The sequence below is a fragment of the Tyto alba genome, unplaced genomic scaffold, assembly GCF_018691265.1.
Source record: "Tyto alba isolate M040663 unplaced genomic scaffold, T.alba_DEE_v4.0 Super-Scaffold_32, whole genome shotgun sequence".
Taxonomy (NCBI): Eukaryota; Metazoa; Chordata; class Aves; order Strigiformes; family Tytonidae; genus Tyto; species Tyto alba.
Window position 1 is genome coordinate 8,410,094 of NW_024881307.1, and position 15,790 is coordinate 8,425,883.

General features: G+C 55.9%; 1 protein-coding gene across 5 annotated transcripts in view; it reads left to right on the plus strand.

The window, feature by feature from the left end:
• Positions 1–15,790, plus strand: part of SIK3 (SIK family kinase 3) — an 88,200-nt gene that overhangs the window by 1,236 nt on the left and 71,174 nt on the right. For 2 of the 5 annotated variants that reach the window (XM_042800359.1, XM_042800361.1), the window contains exon 1: positions 213–380. The exons of 1 other annotated variant lie outside the window; for it this stretch is intronic. The gene's annotated coding sequence lies outside the window, so the exon portion shown is untranslated. Of the gene's footprint in view, positions 1–205; positions 381–15,790 lie in introns of those variants that run through there. 2 more of the 5 variants (XM_042800357.1, XM_042800358.1) reach the window with 2 other exon arrangements.

Consider the following 15,790-nt stretch of genomic DNA (forward strand, 5'->3'; position numbering starts at 1 on the left):
CGCCGGCGGGAGGTGACGCGTCACGGCGGCGCTGCCGTCAGCGGGCCTGCCCCGCCCACCCCCCCCGCGGTTGCTATGGCAGCCGCTCCCCCCCTCCCTCCTCCTCCCCCCCCCCCCCGCGGATGAGCTCACGCGGTGCCGCAGCCCCGAGGGGGGGGGGGGGGGGGTTTGCTCCTCGCAACAAGATGGCGGCGGCGGCTGCAGCGGCGGCGGCGAGCGGCGCGGGGGGGCCCCCTCCGGCCCCGCGGCTGCCCCCGGCCCCGCCGCCCCCGCGGCCCCCCGGGCCCGCCCGCATCGGCTACTACGAGATCGAGCGGACCATCGGCAAGGGCAACTTCGCCGTGGTGAAGCTGGCCACGCACCTGGTGACCCGCGCCAAGGTGAGGGGCCCGCCGTGCGTGTGTGTGTGTGGGGGGGTGTGGGTGTTGTTTCCCCCCCTTCCCACGCACCCAGCCGCGGCGGGCGCGGAGCGCTGCCCGTGGGGCCGGGCCCGCGGCGGGGCCGGCGGCGCGGCAGGCCACGGGCGGCTTTCCTCGCGTGGCCGTGGGTCGCGGCGCGGGGGGACGGCGCTGCCGCGGGCGGGCCGGCGGGCAAGGCGCTGCCCGTTCGCCCGGTGCCCACCCTGGGGGAGGAGGCGCGGGGTGGAAGAACCGCGTTCCGGGGACGTGGGGGATGCCGCCCCCACGCGCGGGGCAGCTTCCAAGGGGTGGGGGGGGCTCCGGGGAATTGCTCCGCTCGAGTCTTGCAGGGCCACGCAGCCAACGGCGAGGAATAGCGCGAGGAACGCTGAGGGGAGCGGTTCTGGCGCCCGGGTGCCGCCAGGTACGGGGCTGCGCGCCCGGCGCCGCGCCGCTGCCCCACGGAACGCGGGACCGGCGGGGGGCCGCGGCCGTGTCGCGCCGTGCTCTGGCCCCGTGGAGCTGTCGCGGGGCGACAGTCGCGACGGGAGGGGAGCGGACGGGCCGCGGCTCCGTCCCGCCCGGCCGGCGCCCTGGAAGCGCTGCCCAGGGGCGGCTGCGGAGGCGGCTTTGGCCTCGTCCTCCTGCGCGCTTCGGGAGTTACGCGGTATTGAAACGCTAGTAGAAATCCACCGTCGCTTTCATTTGTTGAAACCCTGGCTTTTTGCCCAGATAACTAAGTAAAATTAGTTTCAGGGGCTATTTAAAAACCAGTTACTTAACACCTCCTGGACAGTTCCTTTCAGAATTGGGTTATATCTGCCTATCTTGCATAAACCCATGTCTCTTTCTGTGCCTTCAAGTGCTAGGTGCTGCAGTTTAGCCTGAACGTCGGCTGCCGCTGTTTTCCGCAGCGCTTGGCTGCAGTTTTCCCCATTATAAATCTGAACTGGGAGAAGCCGGGGCGGTAAGTTCAGATGCTCCGAGCCCAGGAGGCCGCTCGTCTTGAGCGGAGGTCGCTCCCGCAGCCGTGAGCTGCGTTCCTGCTCTCAGTCTCCCTCGTTGGGCCGAGGTTTCTTTTGAGTGGTGCTGACTCCGAGGCTTGCAAAATACCGAAGCGGAGACCACCTTCTGCGTGGGAAGAGTTGATTTTGGTGAGGGACGGCAAAAGGCAGGCACGTTTTGTCTGGAGATGCTGTTCGGCGTTGGCAGGGCCGGGGCTGGATTTTACGCTTCAGTGGTGGACGATGGAAGAGGACACCAAGCTTGAAAAAACTCGGGCTTTGCTAAGCAGCAGTTGACCCTTGTTTCTGCTGCCGTGAAGTGACCGAGGGTAGCTCGCTGGCTTTAGGAAGCAGCATGGCTCTTTCCCGCCGGGATGGCAGCCTTGCTAGTTGCCTCGGCCACTGAGCCCAGTGGAGTGTGCCAGCCACTGCAGTGGCAGGCTGGGCGTGCTTGCGCGCTTCCCTGCGCGGCTGCGAGGAGGAGATGCAGTCCCTCCGAACTCCGAGCGCTCGCTGAGACCGGGGAAATACCTGCGCTGGAAGAACCGCCATCTGTTCGGCTGCGCCGGTGCCTGCCAGGCTGAGCTGGAGTAGCTTGGAGCTGAAACTTGACCTGGAAGCTCGCTCCGCTCTGAGGTCAGGTTTCCTTTCAAATCCCTGCCCGTGAAGAGGAGCGCGAGCAAACGGATTGTTTTTTGCCTGCGAACCCTCAGCACTGTTGTTTCGGTGCTTTTCTTCGCTGATGGGGCCGTCGCTGCTGGCTCTGGCAGAGGATTGGGGAAGGGAAGAGGAGCTACTTGCTTTAAGCTCTGGGACTCCGGAGGTCAGAGGAGAGGTATCCCCGTAAAATGGGTTGGAAAGGGCGAATCTGTGTGGGAAGGCTCCTTGGCATGGCAGCAGGAATACAAAATAGCGCTACCGAGAGCTTGCTTCCAGCACGGTAATAGTTTTAGCAATTTGACTTAGTGGAAGTGACTTAGAAGGAAGTAAAGCCTTGGCAAGGTTGTCCCATCGTCTGGGGATCTGAAAGAATTCTTTGATCATGGAAGGCAAGTGTAGCCCGATCGCCGAGTGAGCTGGTGGCCCCTTCCAGAGGTGATCTCCTCCAGTAGTGGCTGCAGAGAGGAATCGGGCAGCGTTCAAATATAGCCACCGGATCCCTGCACAAACTTGACCCCGTGTTACGTTCTCTTGGAGAAAAGCTGGTTTGCTCATCACGGCCCCTCCTTGGGAACCGCGTTCGTCCGATGTCTCTGAGGGAGTTCGGGCGCGGACGTCTGCGGAAGCTTGAAAATACACGGCGCCCGTCTCTTTTAGACCTTTCCCAGAAGGTGATAGTAATAACTGTGTAGGCTCGTGTTCCTTGCTGCGCGTGGCTTTACAGGTGGTCCACTGATGGGGCACCGGAGTCCGTTTCCCTGCCCTACGGACGCTTACCGGCTCAAGCGGACTTTGACGTGACATCTGGAGATAACGGTGTGAGCCTTCCTGGCTTGCGTCCCCTTTTCCCTCAAGAGGAAAAGCAGGGAACGGCTTGGTGCCTGCTGTCGTGCTGAAGGGCCGGGATTTTTCTGGCCGTTTTGAAATTGAGGCCTGGGTTTATTTGCAGAGGGGAGGAGAGTGTGTGCTGTGTGCGCCTGGCGCTAATGGTCCGGCACATACTGCTGACACAGAACCTTGCAGTTTACATATAAGTGAATTTCGCAAGTCCAATGTGGGTCAGCAGTGTTGGGGACACGAACGGAAGGGAATGTTAATCATCCTAAAGGGCAGGAGGCCTGTATTCATAATTGTCTCTGCTGGAACTGATGAAATAGAAGGGAACAGTCGACAATTTGCGTTTTTACCAAGCCAGCAATTTACATTCAGTCCCTGGTTATGCAAAGTTGGGATCTTGTGCTCTGTAAGAGAGAGCTGTTCTGACGGCTGGGCAGGAACTGGAGCCGCTTCCCTGACTGGGATTAATTGGGCACCTGCAGGATATCTTGCTGCATCTCTCCTTTTCTGTTTCCTGCCTTCTGTCCCCCTTCCCTTTGTCTCTTCTCCTCTTTCACAAGAAACCCTTTCTTGCTTCTGGTCTCAAAATCTTCTGAGTGACCTACTGAATGAATTGTTTTCCACACAATTTCCATTTATAAATCGCCCGAGCGACTTCATTAGAATTCCAGCTCTGTTCAGACACTGGAGTTGTTTTTAATGCCGCGTTTTTTCGTAAGGGTTGATCGGTGAACGTTACCAGAGAGGGCTTCACCAATGCACTGCGGAGCAGCGTCCCCTGTGTTCCCGTGCTCTTTGGACGTTGCATTTCCGTCCTCAGGAGCTGTTGGGGGTGAGGAGGGAGGCGAGGGACCGCTGTGGCTGCTCTGCAATGCTGAAAGCTCGCTGCTGTTCTTCCTTCCCTCGTGGCTGCAGCATGACCGGGGACCCGGCTGGCCTGAGAAGCCCCCGCCGGGCTGGAACTGCCCCTCTGCTGTTGTAGCAAGTAATAAGTTATTGTAAGTGTTTGGCCTTCCCTTATTCTGGGGGTTCAAGCCACTGCACTGCGTGTGTTGAGTGTTTCCTTGGGAGATAAGTATTAATTCTCACCTCTGTTTTTTTGTCCTGAGGGGGAGCTACGAATTCGCAGCCCTGGGAGAACATGACTACCTCGCAGGTCCAGCGATCTTCCCCCTGTGCTGTCTGAACTTCTTCCAGGCTGATTGTCCACTTCTCTTGGGGCTCCTCAGCATTTCTAGCGATAGCTAGGGAACGGGCCAAGCTAGGAGCAAGTTTGACTAGTTGTGCATTATGGCATCCTGTTTAAGGGGCTACCTGGAGTTGATTTGTTGGCTAGTAACCCAAAAGGGTGATGCTTTCATCTTTGGCAGAACGTAGCCCTTTTGCTACCATCACAACCGCAACTGGAGAAAGGCTAGAATTAAGCTGATTATTTTTTTTTTCCTAGGTTTTTAAGGAGCTGAGCCTTTTCTGGAGAGCAGGCGGCATCTCTGCTTTTGCTTGGAGAGGATGTGCCTGTCCATGAGAGAACCAGCTTAGTTTTTAGGGTTTGTCCTTGGGTGAGTTGGGGGTCATCAGCAGAGCAACGTTTGCCCTGGAATTCTCGTAGGTGGGCACTGTGGCACTTAAGACGTTGCTAAAAACCCCGCTGGTAGACTGTTAATAATTAGGCTTTGCTGCTCTGGAAGGAACGGGGCTTGATTTGGCACACTTTGGTCGCTGAATGCGGGAGGCTCAAGAAGCGATGCCACCTTGCCTGGGTTTCTCTCTCCTCCAATGCGAAGCGCGCTCAGCCTAGAGGGTGGAAAAGTCTTGGTGGGTGCTCTGCCCTGCTCTTCCCTGCCTCCGATGTGCAGCCGTGGGGCACGTGGCAGTGGGGTGACCACAGATCGCTTCCTCCCGCCAGCGTGCCGAGCGCCATAATCTCGGCGTAGGCTGCGTGCCGGTGTGCCACGATTCACCGTCGCCGTGTCTAATGGAAGTTGTTCAGTACTGGTGGCTGCGTGTTTCGTACTGAGCCGTGTGAGGGCCTCGCCCGGTCACCTTTCTGGATCGGTTTCCTTTTCTTTTCCAGCATTGTTTGGTGCTTCACCTGTCCCGCTTCTTACTTCTCTTGGCCGTAAGAAAGGCTGATGGTTGTGGGTCGCTAATTCCTCGGGCGTCTGTTACGCTGCTGCTCACGTGGCCTCTGTCCTCATCATCTGTGTGCTGCGGAAGAGCTGTATTTTAGCTCCCTCTTGGTGGGGGGGGATTCAGTAAAGCCTAAAAGCTAGAAATGGGCTTTGGCTGAGCATCGCTGCCACAGTGGGGCTACGAGGGAATATTTCCTAAAACCTCACAGGGGTGTTTACCTGTATCAGCCGCAGGCTGAAGTACTGACGTCACGTTTCATTGCAACCTTTCCCTTGCTGTAGCAAGGAACGTATGATTACCGAGAGATTAATGCAGGAGCATGATTCAGTTTGAGACCAGGCTCCTCCTTGATGAGTCTAACAGAGCTAGCGTGGGGAGAGGGGGCGCGGAGAGCCAGCTGCAGGGCAGGGGTGATGAAGGGGGCTGCGGCACCTGTCCTGCCTTCAGCCCGGTTGGGGCAGGGGGAGCAGTCTAAAGGAGCCAAGATAAGTAGTACCTACTTCTCAGCTGAGTTGCTGTTAGCTCACTTGGGGGGGCGGGGTGGGTACATCTTTTGTGCCGCTTCAGCCTGGCTGCCTCCCACCTCCTGCCCTGGGTCTCTTCCTCCCAAATGTTTGCTGTGCTTTGGGCTGCAGCTTTGGGGCTGCTATGGGAGACGAGACAGAGCTGTGGGAGCGGAACAAACGCTGGTCAACAGGGCGGTGGTGTCTTTGGGCCAGGCCAGAAGTTGCCCCTGTGAGGAAGAGTGGTCGCTGCTGACGGGAATGGGAAGAGGAATGGCTGCCACGTAGGAAGGGGTCGGCGTCTTTTTTCATTGTAGATATCTTGCAAAGGTTTTGTGAATGCTGTGGAGGCCTAATTAGGGCTTCTAAAGCCTCGTTTGTGTTCGAAGGAGGAATCGTGGTGGAAGGAAATAAGGAAATAGCAGTATGTTGCTGGGAGACTGGGTTCCTTGGGTATTAGGTATTTTTGCAGAGAAGCAGCAGCTCAACTCCTTTTTCCCCACATGCTCTCCTTGGGTCATGTATCAGCCTTGTGTGATGGCTGCAGAAATCCGCTACCCTGAGCAGCTTGCCCCTTCTTGCTCTTGTCAAGGCAATTGCGTAACGACTGTATGTTTTTTCCCGTGGCCGTAGAGCTTTAGGAAGTTGCTCCGGTGTTGCCGGCAGAGCAGAAGTTACAGTCTGTAGTGACAGTTCTCCCTGGTTGAGGAGTGTCTCGTGTGAATTGTGACTTCCCATTGTGAGCGCGATGGGTGCTGTTGTCTGTCAGTCCCGCTGTTGTCTGCGTGGCGCCAGCAAGACGCTGCCTTCAGCGGGACGTATGCGAGCAAGGGTTAAACTGACTCGGGGGTCCCCCATCGGAGCCTGCGCCGGGTTTAAGTAGAGCAGTTTGGAAAGTCTCTAGTTAAGCCGTCGTACTCGTTTATGACAGACAGGGCCTTGCTGCTGATCCCAGTCCAGGGGCTTAATATGATGCATTAACACTTAAATGAAGAAACCACTGAAGGCTGATTCATTATTAGTCATTATGTGTCTTTTCCTAGTAACTCTGACCCCAAGTCTCTATAGTTGAGGCTAAACCTCGCCCTCTCTGTTAAATGGCCATCAAAGGGGTTCCATAAAAAGGGAATTATGTGGCTTCAGCCAAGTTTCAAAGTAGTCGAATCATACTAACCCACGCAAACAAACTCCCACACCCGGTGGAACTGACACGTTGTGCTCAAAAATAGCGCAGCGCTTGCCTGCGTGTGCGGGGGGAGCCGAGCCGCGCTTTGCTCGGCAGCGGCGTGTGCCGAGGGTGGGCAGGGGATCCTGGGGCAGCCCGCTCGGCTGCCGCCGCCCTGCCCGGCACGCTGGGTGCCGTACCTCACTGGGAGCTAGCCACAGGCCTTTCATTCTGGCCGAGCACGGGTCCGGAGTACGCCGAAAGGCCGCTGCTGCTTTGGGGTGCCCCGGCGGCCTCTGCGCCCAGTGCTGGGGACAGTTTCCAGCCTGGGCAGCTGCCGTTTGGGTGCGGGGTTCTCGCAACGTTGCCGAACTGTGGAAAAGACCTGGTCCTCCCATAGCACCGGTGCGTCCGGGGTGACTCTGGCATCCCTCCGAGAGAGGTGCGGAGTTTCACTACGGCGAAGCGGGCTGAAGCGCGTAGTTTGGGGCCGCGGTAGCATTGCGTCTTGGTGCAACCGGGTGGTCGCATGCAGGCGGCGGGAGTGCAGATGCTCTTCCCGAAAGCGTTTCAGCCACGGAAGGTTTGAAGCGGAACGGAAGGTACAAGTCGAAGCGTGGGTTTGGTGCCCCCCGGCTGGGGTGCGTGGCGGTGCTCACGCCGCGTCGCGCGGGGCGGCTCTCGCGCGGGCAGGGTTTGTGAAGGCTGTCGGAGGGGAACGACTCGCTGGGATAACCTCCCAGGGGAGTTGGGAAGCTGGAGCTGCCCGGGATCCGTGAGGAGGAGCTGGTGGGTGGAAGAAAGCGGGGAGGCCGATGCCCGTACAGAACGCGGTTCTGGCGCAGCGGGAGGGGCAGCTGAGGCTGTCTGACCTGGCTTTGGATGCGGAAGCCTGGGGTCCGCTGGTGGGAGAAGGTGGCCTGTCTGGAGGGTGACGCAGCACACCCTAAAACAGGCCAGCTGAGCCCCGGAGTCAAACTGCCCGTTTCTTTGCAGTGAGTGGAGCGGGAGCCCGGCGTGACCAGCTGCCCAAGGCCGAATCCTGCTGCGGCCCTCTAAATAGGGCCTGCTGCTCACACAGGAGAGCGATCTGTGAGCACTGAGTTCTTGTTGTCGTTTGCAGATGGATGAGGTGACCGGCCCCGACTTTGGTATTGTGTAGTGGAGAAGATGACTGTTATCGACAGTCCAATTTAAGGCTTTTGTTGTAGTTCAGCGTCTCCTCGACGCTTGCTACTTTCATGTCTGTTTCGGCAGTCGGAAGCTCTGCCTTCAACGTCTTAAAGTATCCGATGCAGTTATAGTACATTAATTATCGAGTTTTGAAGAACTTTTCGAAGAAAAGGCGTCTCTGTAGGGTATCAGCATGCGACTGCGGGCCCGGAGCTGGAGGCTGGAGTGGTTTGACGGCGCGCCAGGCGCAGGGCGACTGTCAGGACTCCATTAGGAGCGCGCACGCCTTGGAGCTCCTGGGAATAAGAGAGAATGGGGGGCTGCGGCAGCAGATTAAAGTATTGCAATTAAAGTCTGGATCTGGAGGCTGCGTACGTCTGCTGCCTTTCAGCAAACAGATGGATGTTTCACGTCTCGTTCCAATAACTTTTAAAATATGGTTAGGCCCATTGGAAGTCGTTTTGAATGAGACGGACCCCGTGAAGCGTTTTCAAGACTGGGAGAGTGCACGTGGATTTCTGCAACAGAAGGGAAGACACTTTTTTTTTTCTTTTTCTTTTTTTTTTTTTTTTTAAGGTTTTTCCTAACCTGAACAAGTCTTTCTCAGCTCATGCTGGTTCTTTGGCAGGCTGGGACTTTCAGCTGTATTCACTTCCTGGAGAGCCTCTTCTCGCGCATGGAATGTACGTGTGAAAATACGTAACGTGTATAGAGGCCAAACAGCAAGGGGCACGTGAAAGAACCGTGACCATCGCAGTGTGGGCGCAGGGTTTTTTTTTCGGGCTCAGGGATCTACTGTTGTTTAGCCTGGGGTGCTTCTGATTTTTTACCCGTTTTCAGGCTCATTGGGTAGTTCCAGGTGTGTTTCTGGTCCCTCTCGGGGGACAGCGTCATCGAGCCCAAAGGCTTCTTGCTGACGGGCAAAGGCAGCTGAATGGAGGCTGATGAGGCTTCACCTAAAAACTAATTGGCGTGTTTTACGACATCTAAGTCCTTTTAATGGAAGGAGTAAGGTGACGAGCTGTACGTAACTGTGTGTGAAGTCTGCTCAGCCGACGGGCTGAACGGCAGCGGTGGTGCTCGTTTGCAGCCAGGTCCCATCGCCGGGAGGGACGCCTGCAGTCCAGTCGGCCGTCGTGCTGCTGTGGAGGGCGCGCAGGAGCCCGGAGCAGTGCTGGTGACCCTCGTTAGGGCAGCGTCTGGGCGGGCACCCAAGGCACAGCTGTTCTGATCTTCTGAGCAACGGACTGCATTACGATGAAGGTGAGGAGGTAGGTGAAAAAAAGCCTGTCACCGTCTGCACCTAAATTCTTACCAAGATGTTGCTCCGTGCCTCCCTTGCGCTGGCAGTGCCACTGTTCATTGCGCGTCCGCTTCCCCTCTCTGCTCTCTCTTCGGGAGAGGCTTTGTGCTTACCTTTGCCTTGGGGCCTGGGGTTGCTGCTGCCTCGTAGGTGAAACGGTCCGGGCAGCTGCCCCCTAAACTGCTGGGCTGCATTACCAGCCGGCCTGTCGGCTGTGTAAGTCTTGAAATGTCCGCGCTCTGGGTTTGTGCCCTACCGTGATAGGAAGAGGCGCTGATCTCTAACCTCCCCCGTCGTTACCTTTGCACTGAAGTAATTCCTGCTTTAGAAGGATGTTTGCCTTCCGGCCAGATACTGTGACAGCACGACTCCGTATCTGCGCTTCCTAAATTTTAGCTCAAGCTCCGGAGCACTGGCAGCAGCTGAGGGTGAGAAGTATTAGTCTTTGTATGTAGTCTTTCCTCTCTGGCTGTGCTTGTAGGAGACCCTTGGGCTGTAATCTCACAAGTGGCTGTCGAGGTTATCAGCTAGGCTGGAGTGCCCCGGCGGCTGGGGCTCTGGGCTGCTGCAGGGGACTGTCCTGGCCTCGCCCCTGCCCAGGAGCAGGGAAAGGATCGGGCACCGCTTCATTTTTGGAAGGATTTCTCCTTACCCAGGTGGCCAGAAGACAATGGTGGTGTTCTGCGGACAGCTGCTTTTGTGTCTGGTATCTTCTGCATCCCCGAGGCTGGTAACAGCTGGAGCTGGTTTCAGCAGTTTTTGAGGTCGTAGGGCTTCCCCCCCCCCCCCCCTCCCCCGTTAAACTAATTACTGTATAGCTTAGCTTGTGCTACTGGTTTTTTGCACATGTAAATGTACCATTAAACAAATACAGTCGTTACCCAGTAGCCATTAAGGGATATATTCTTAGCTGTACAAAGCCCATCTATGTTCTTGCATCTCAGGCGTTTTGACACAGTGAGATGGTTGTCAGTTATACAGCAACTGTTTGTTTTCAAGCACAATCTCATTGAACACCAATAAAAATCATTCTGATTCATTCGCTGCACGAGGATTTTAATGTTTGGCTTCTGTGGAGGTGGCTTTTCACCTGAGCTGCTTTGGGAAGTGCAAGATTCAAAAACCCCAAAGACTCTTCCTTTCTTCTGGTTATTTCAGCTGTTTTATATTGGAAACAAAACACAGAGCTGGTGGAGGAGGAGGAAATCACGGTAGCTACCTCCACGAGCTTGCTGCAGCGTGGGTGTTGTGTGCCCACTGCCCTGGCAGAGTTGCAGGGGACGTGCGTTTCCCACAGCAGCTGAGGTACACGGTGAAACCCTATGCTTAGTCAGAACAAAATACTAATATTTTTTCAGCCAAGTTGAGACTCCTGTGACACAGTAAAAAGACAAGTGAAGACTGACTATAGGTATTTTCCCACTTCAGCGCTTCTGCAGTTTGAGTCATTTGCTAGGCAATGTGGGCCTTAACCTCTACTTTCCGTTGTTTGTGTGTGTGCACTGCTGGTCCCAGTTTGGTACCACAGACAAAACAGGATTGTTGTCTCCGCTTGCTGTTGACCGTTGAGACAGCTGGGTATGAAGTTAGCTCCTTCGTGCGAGTTCAAAGGAAAATACGGTGGTTCAGGAATGGCAGTATGGGATTGGAAACGCTGCCGCCTTTTCTTAAGACAAGGGTGGGATGCAGCCTTTAATTACGAGGATCACTAAATTGCCTGGTTCCTTTTGGTAAACTCCCGGAGACAGGGAAAACCCGTGTGTTGACCTGCAGTGGAGAGTTTTCTGGAGAAACGCACCCTTTAGTCCCTCTTTTTTGGTGGCAGTGGTCACTCCTGCGTGCTGTGCCCCGAACCTGACGACAGCAAGACAAGCAGCTCTGCAGAAAATGTTTCAGAAGATATGTGGGTAGGGCCCGTGAAACAACATCAGGTTCGTACCAAGCATTGTCTTCGGGAAAACGTCAGCTGAGAATTTTGGAGCTGCCTGAGGAAGTGTGGAAACTAACCGTCCTTTGTGTGCAAATACTGTTTGTTTTTTCTCAGGACGCGAGGTTGGTGGGTGACTCTTGCAAGAGCCTGTAGAAGTGTAAGGGCTTTGCTGACTGCTTCAGCGTCTCCAGGAGGATAGGGAAGCAGCTGTTAGTATTTCTTCCCAAAACAGGTTGTGGGAAATGGCAGGCCTCAAATTCATGTTTGGTTTGAGGATGGCAATGCGCTTGGCTCTGGGAGCCGACTCGCGTACTCTGTGTTGCAGGTCAAGGTTTACAGAAATCCTGCGTGGTTCCAGCGATCAGAGAGCCCTTGCATCTTGGCAGTCAGTGCAGGAGTGGAGGTTGATGTGAGAGCCTGTGTGACAGCAGGGGCTCGGTGCTCCCAGTTTGGCTGTCGGGTTGCCCCAAGATGGGGATTATCAGTTGCTGCGATCAGAATCTGGACAGGCAATGCATATTTGTCTAGAGCAGGATTTTTGCTTGATGATCAAATTTCTTTTGCAGGGCTTCATTTGAAGGCGGACGGCTTTAGGATGCAAGAGAAACTCTTCAAAAGTATATCCCATCTTGCGTGTCCTGAGAAGACACAGATGGAGTACCTGAGCCATCCTGGTAGCGATGAGGCAAGAGGGCTTCTGCTTAATAGAGGCGTAACTAAAGTTGCCTTAGAATGCTGTTGGCAGAGTGAGCAGGCAAAGAGAGGGCCTGGCCAAATCCGGATTCATTCGTGTGGGCGGTGGTGGGGTTCCTTGTCACCCTACTGATAAGCAGTGAGGTGCAAAGCAGCGGTAGCTTGTAGTGCAGCAGGAAATTAGTGGGAAAACTGAATGTGTCAGAGCTTTCACCATGGCAACAAAGCCCAGCTCGCAGCGTGGCGAGACAAAAGCAGGTCAGGGCTGCGCAGAGCAAGGTGGGAGCCTTCTCGAGGCTGTGTGCCTGCGCGTCTCCAAATCCTGCCCCTTAATGCCTGGGCGAGAAAAGCTGCCTTCCGCGGGGAGGGCTGGTAAGGTGACAGTGAGCTTCAGGATTTGGCGTCAGGGGTTGGAAGTCAGTTCTGATCTCATTCTTGCTTCAGCAAAGCATCTGACTTGCTTTTGAAAGGCTATAGTGGATGGGAATGTTTTCTGAGCTCCAGTCATTCAGATTGTTTACCTTTCCTTGATAATTGTTTGGAAATAAGAGAGCAGTTGTAAGACTGCTTCGTAGGAGAGTGCCCGATTTAGTTGCTTAGTTCCTGGGCTCTTTCTCTTGTGTTTGTAAACAGCCCAGAGGCTGCATTACCACCAAGTCACGTTCTGAGGGGACGCCATCAGTTGATTCATCTGTTTTCTCCTTCCGTGTGTTCCAGCATTTTCAACTCCTCAGTGGGGTCGGCAAGAAAGGGGTCGAGCAGCACCGACAGCGTCGGCGACACGCGCAAGAGCCATCTCTGCTTCTGTCCCCCCGAGAGTCTTTCTCAACACAACCTCTCCCCGCGTGCATTGGCCATCCCTAGCCAGGCCCCAGGTCGGGCTCCGAACGATGCTGCCACGCTGCTGCTGCTGCTGCTCAGAAGTTGTTTTCTTCATAATTGAGTGGGATATTAAAAGGTTTCTGGTTTACAGTTACAGGCGTTGCTCTGGCCGGAGGAGCGTCGAAATTGATACGGCAATTACTGCTGGGCTCGTCACGGGTTGTGACTCTCACATGCTTCGGGAGACACAAGTGGAAGTGGCTGGAGGAGTGCCACCGGCGGGGCGAGCGGGCGGCCGCGGGCTGGCGGCTCCGCAGGAGCAGGGCACGAGGCGCTGGGCCCGCCGGTCCCGAGCGGGCAGAGGGCGCACAGAGAGACTGCGGTTGGGCTGTCCGTTTTGCAGAGCACGCATATTCAAAGGGGAAAAAAAAAAAAAAAAAAAAAGGGGCAACTTTAGAAGTGCAATGAGAGCAAGAATACCGTACAAAATTTGCTTATTCCTGTCGTCTCCTCCTTCAGTTTGTCCTCAAGGCAAGAACTGCAGCTGAAGTAGGGATTTTTCTTTTTAGAGCGCTGCGTTTTACCAGTCTGCTTTACATTTTCGACTTTCTAGCCTCACAGCGTTAGAACTGGCTTAACGGTTTCACTGTAGATACCGGTCTTTCCCCAAACATCGCTTACAGTCGCGTTTAAGAAGCATGTACCCCAGCACTGGGGGGGAAGCCGCTCTTCTGGCAGCGGCCGGGGGCTGCACGAGGAGCAGCCTGGCTGCAGTGGCATGTCCTGTTGCGAGGGACGCGCAGCAGTGACCAGGTCTGGGCGTCTCGGCCCTCGGCGGGGAAACGCCGCTTCCTGGCGGATTTGCATCCCAAGCCCTAAGTCAGCACTTTGGGGGTTTGTGTGGTAGGGTGCCCTGGCTTGTTCGAGCGAGTGAGTCATCATTCAAATAGTCACCAGAGCAAACGTGCTTGTCCAAACACGAGGAGCTCTGCAGAGACACCCAACCAGGCTGTTTGAAAGCAAGTTCCGTGTCTCTGAGGTAAACAGCAAAACGCTTTTGGTTTGACTGCGTGTAGGTCTCCAAGGTTGAAAACCTTTTGCGTTGGTCCCTGTGATAAGACCGCCTTTCTTGCTGCCTGAAACAAAGCTCGCTTCCCGTCCTCCCAATTGAGATCCTGTCGGCCTGGAGGGAGAAGCCGTTTGGGCTGAGCAGATGTGTTTTCTTTGCTGGGTCCCTGAACAAAGGCTGCTCTGCAGAGTCTCCCGTGGTGCCGCCGCCTCCTCGCAGGTGGAAACCTCAGCGGTGCGTCTGAGTTTAGTGGTGAAATTCAGTGCCTGGGATGCTCCAGTAGTTTGTTAGACGTGGGAGATCAACTCTCAGTTAAGATTAAGATCGCTTTTTATTTTTTGCGAGGCTTTTTTTTCTTCTGTTAAATGCGTTTCAAGATCTTGAATGCCAGTTCCAGTCTTTGCTTTGTTTTGATGCTTTGGCTTCAGTTGGCTTTGCACAGGAAAGGGCGCAAGTGGCCCTGCGAGGATGGCATGTGTTGGTAGGAGGCTTCTTTGTGCGGAGCTCTGTCTTCAGTTCAGAGTTCCCAGGCTCTCCTGCGCTTCTAGTTCCCGGCTTGAGTCAGAGCAGTTGATGATGCGTGACCTCGGTGAGTCACCTTCTCCGAAGCCAGAGGCAGCTGCCGGCCACATGGGCTGGTGCAAACCAGTGTGCGAGACACCTGGGTGAGGTTATCCCCAGCAAGGGCACCTCGTCAGCCGCCTGCCCGGGGCTCCAGTCTGGGAGCAGGCTTGCTGGCGCATGGGAAGCCCTTAAACCTGGGCAGGAAAAGCGCTGGCATCGCAGCTGCGCTCTGCCTCCTGCCACAGTCTTACCCCGCCGTCTTTGACAGGATCCCTCCCGAAAATGCTCTCCCGGCTGCAGGGGAGCTGGCCGACGACCGGACCGCTGCTTTTTTTCATTCTCTTGCTGTTGTTTCTGTGTCGAGTGAGCAAGCGTTAACAAGGCGCCTGTGCGGGCTCCACCGCCGAGCGGAAGGCATCGCGGTGACACTGTTTTGGCTTTGGGTGATGTTTGCCTGCGTACGGGGCTCCTCCGTCCTTGGGCTTCGTGCGTTTGTGTCCGGCTGCCGGCGCGTTCACCTTGGCGGTCGAGGGCAGACGCAGCGCCCGGGCAGGTGCAGCCTGGGCGCGGGGCTGCCGTGCTCGTCGGGGCTGCCCAGACCCGCTCCGCAAGCTCAGGGTCGAGCGGGCTGCAGCTGCATCGCTGGTCACACACCTCTGGCACGGTGACGTCGGGGTCCCGGTGCTGCCGGGGGGGTCCCTGCCTGCGGGGGCTGGGTGGTTGCGCGGCTGATGGGAGATCAGAGAGCTGGTGAGCGGCGGGGCAGAGGCTCCTGCCCCGCTCTTCGGCAAAGGGGTGAACGGGCTCTTGCTGGCACGGTGCTGCTGCCCGGGCCCTGGCGGGAGAGCCTGGGTGTTGGTGGCCGCCTGGCCCTCGGCACCGGCCACTCCAGATGCTCGTGGCCCGTCGGCAGGAGCCCGCTCCGTGCTGCGCTGAACCGTGCTGCTGGCAAGTCGGAGCAAGTGCGTCCGGACGCAGGCTGGGCCGCCGCGGTAAAAACTACCCCTGCTGCAGTGCAGCACCCGTTTCAGGGGTGGTCCCCTTTGAATTTGCAGTGTGACCTCTCCAGTTCTGACCCTGAGCTCCTGGTGTGGGTATCCTCCTGTGGAGTCCGTTTTCCTCGTTGTTGGCAAATTGCGAGCCAAATGTGTACACAGTTTAGTGCAACAACTTCCTATTGACAGTGCTTTCAGAGCAGCTGTTTACAAAGCGAGGGGTTTCCCATTCTGTTTTTCTTCTTTCCAGTGCAGAGTCAATTCTTGGAACTGAATTTCTCATTTTCCAACTGCTTGTTAATAGTTGTTGCATTCTGTTGCTGGTGGTTCGAACCCACAGGCCAAAGGGGAGACTGAGCTCTGTGTATTTTACATGTTTCTAAAGCCATATGCGGTGCAAGCCCTCTGAGGGTGGATGGAATCTGGGTGACAAAAGGTGAACGAATGGGAAACACTGAGATCTCAAGCGGAATGCTTACAGCTTGGCTCTGTGTGCGATACTGGTGATAGTCAAGGTCTTGACACGGACAGAGTGCTCGTA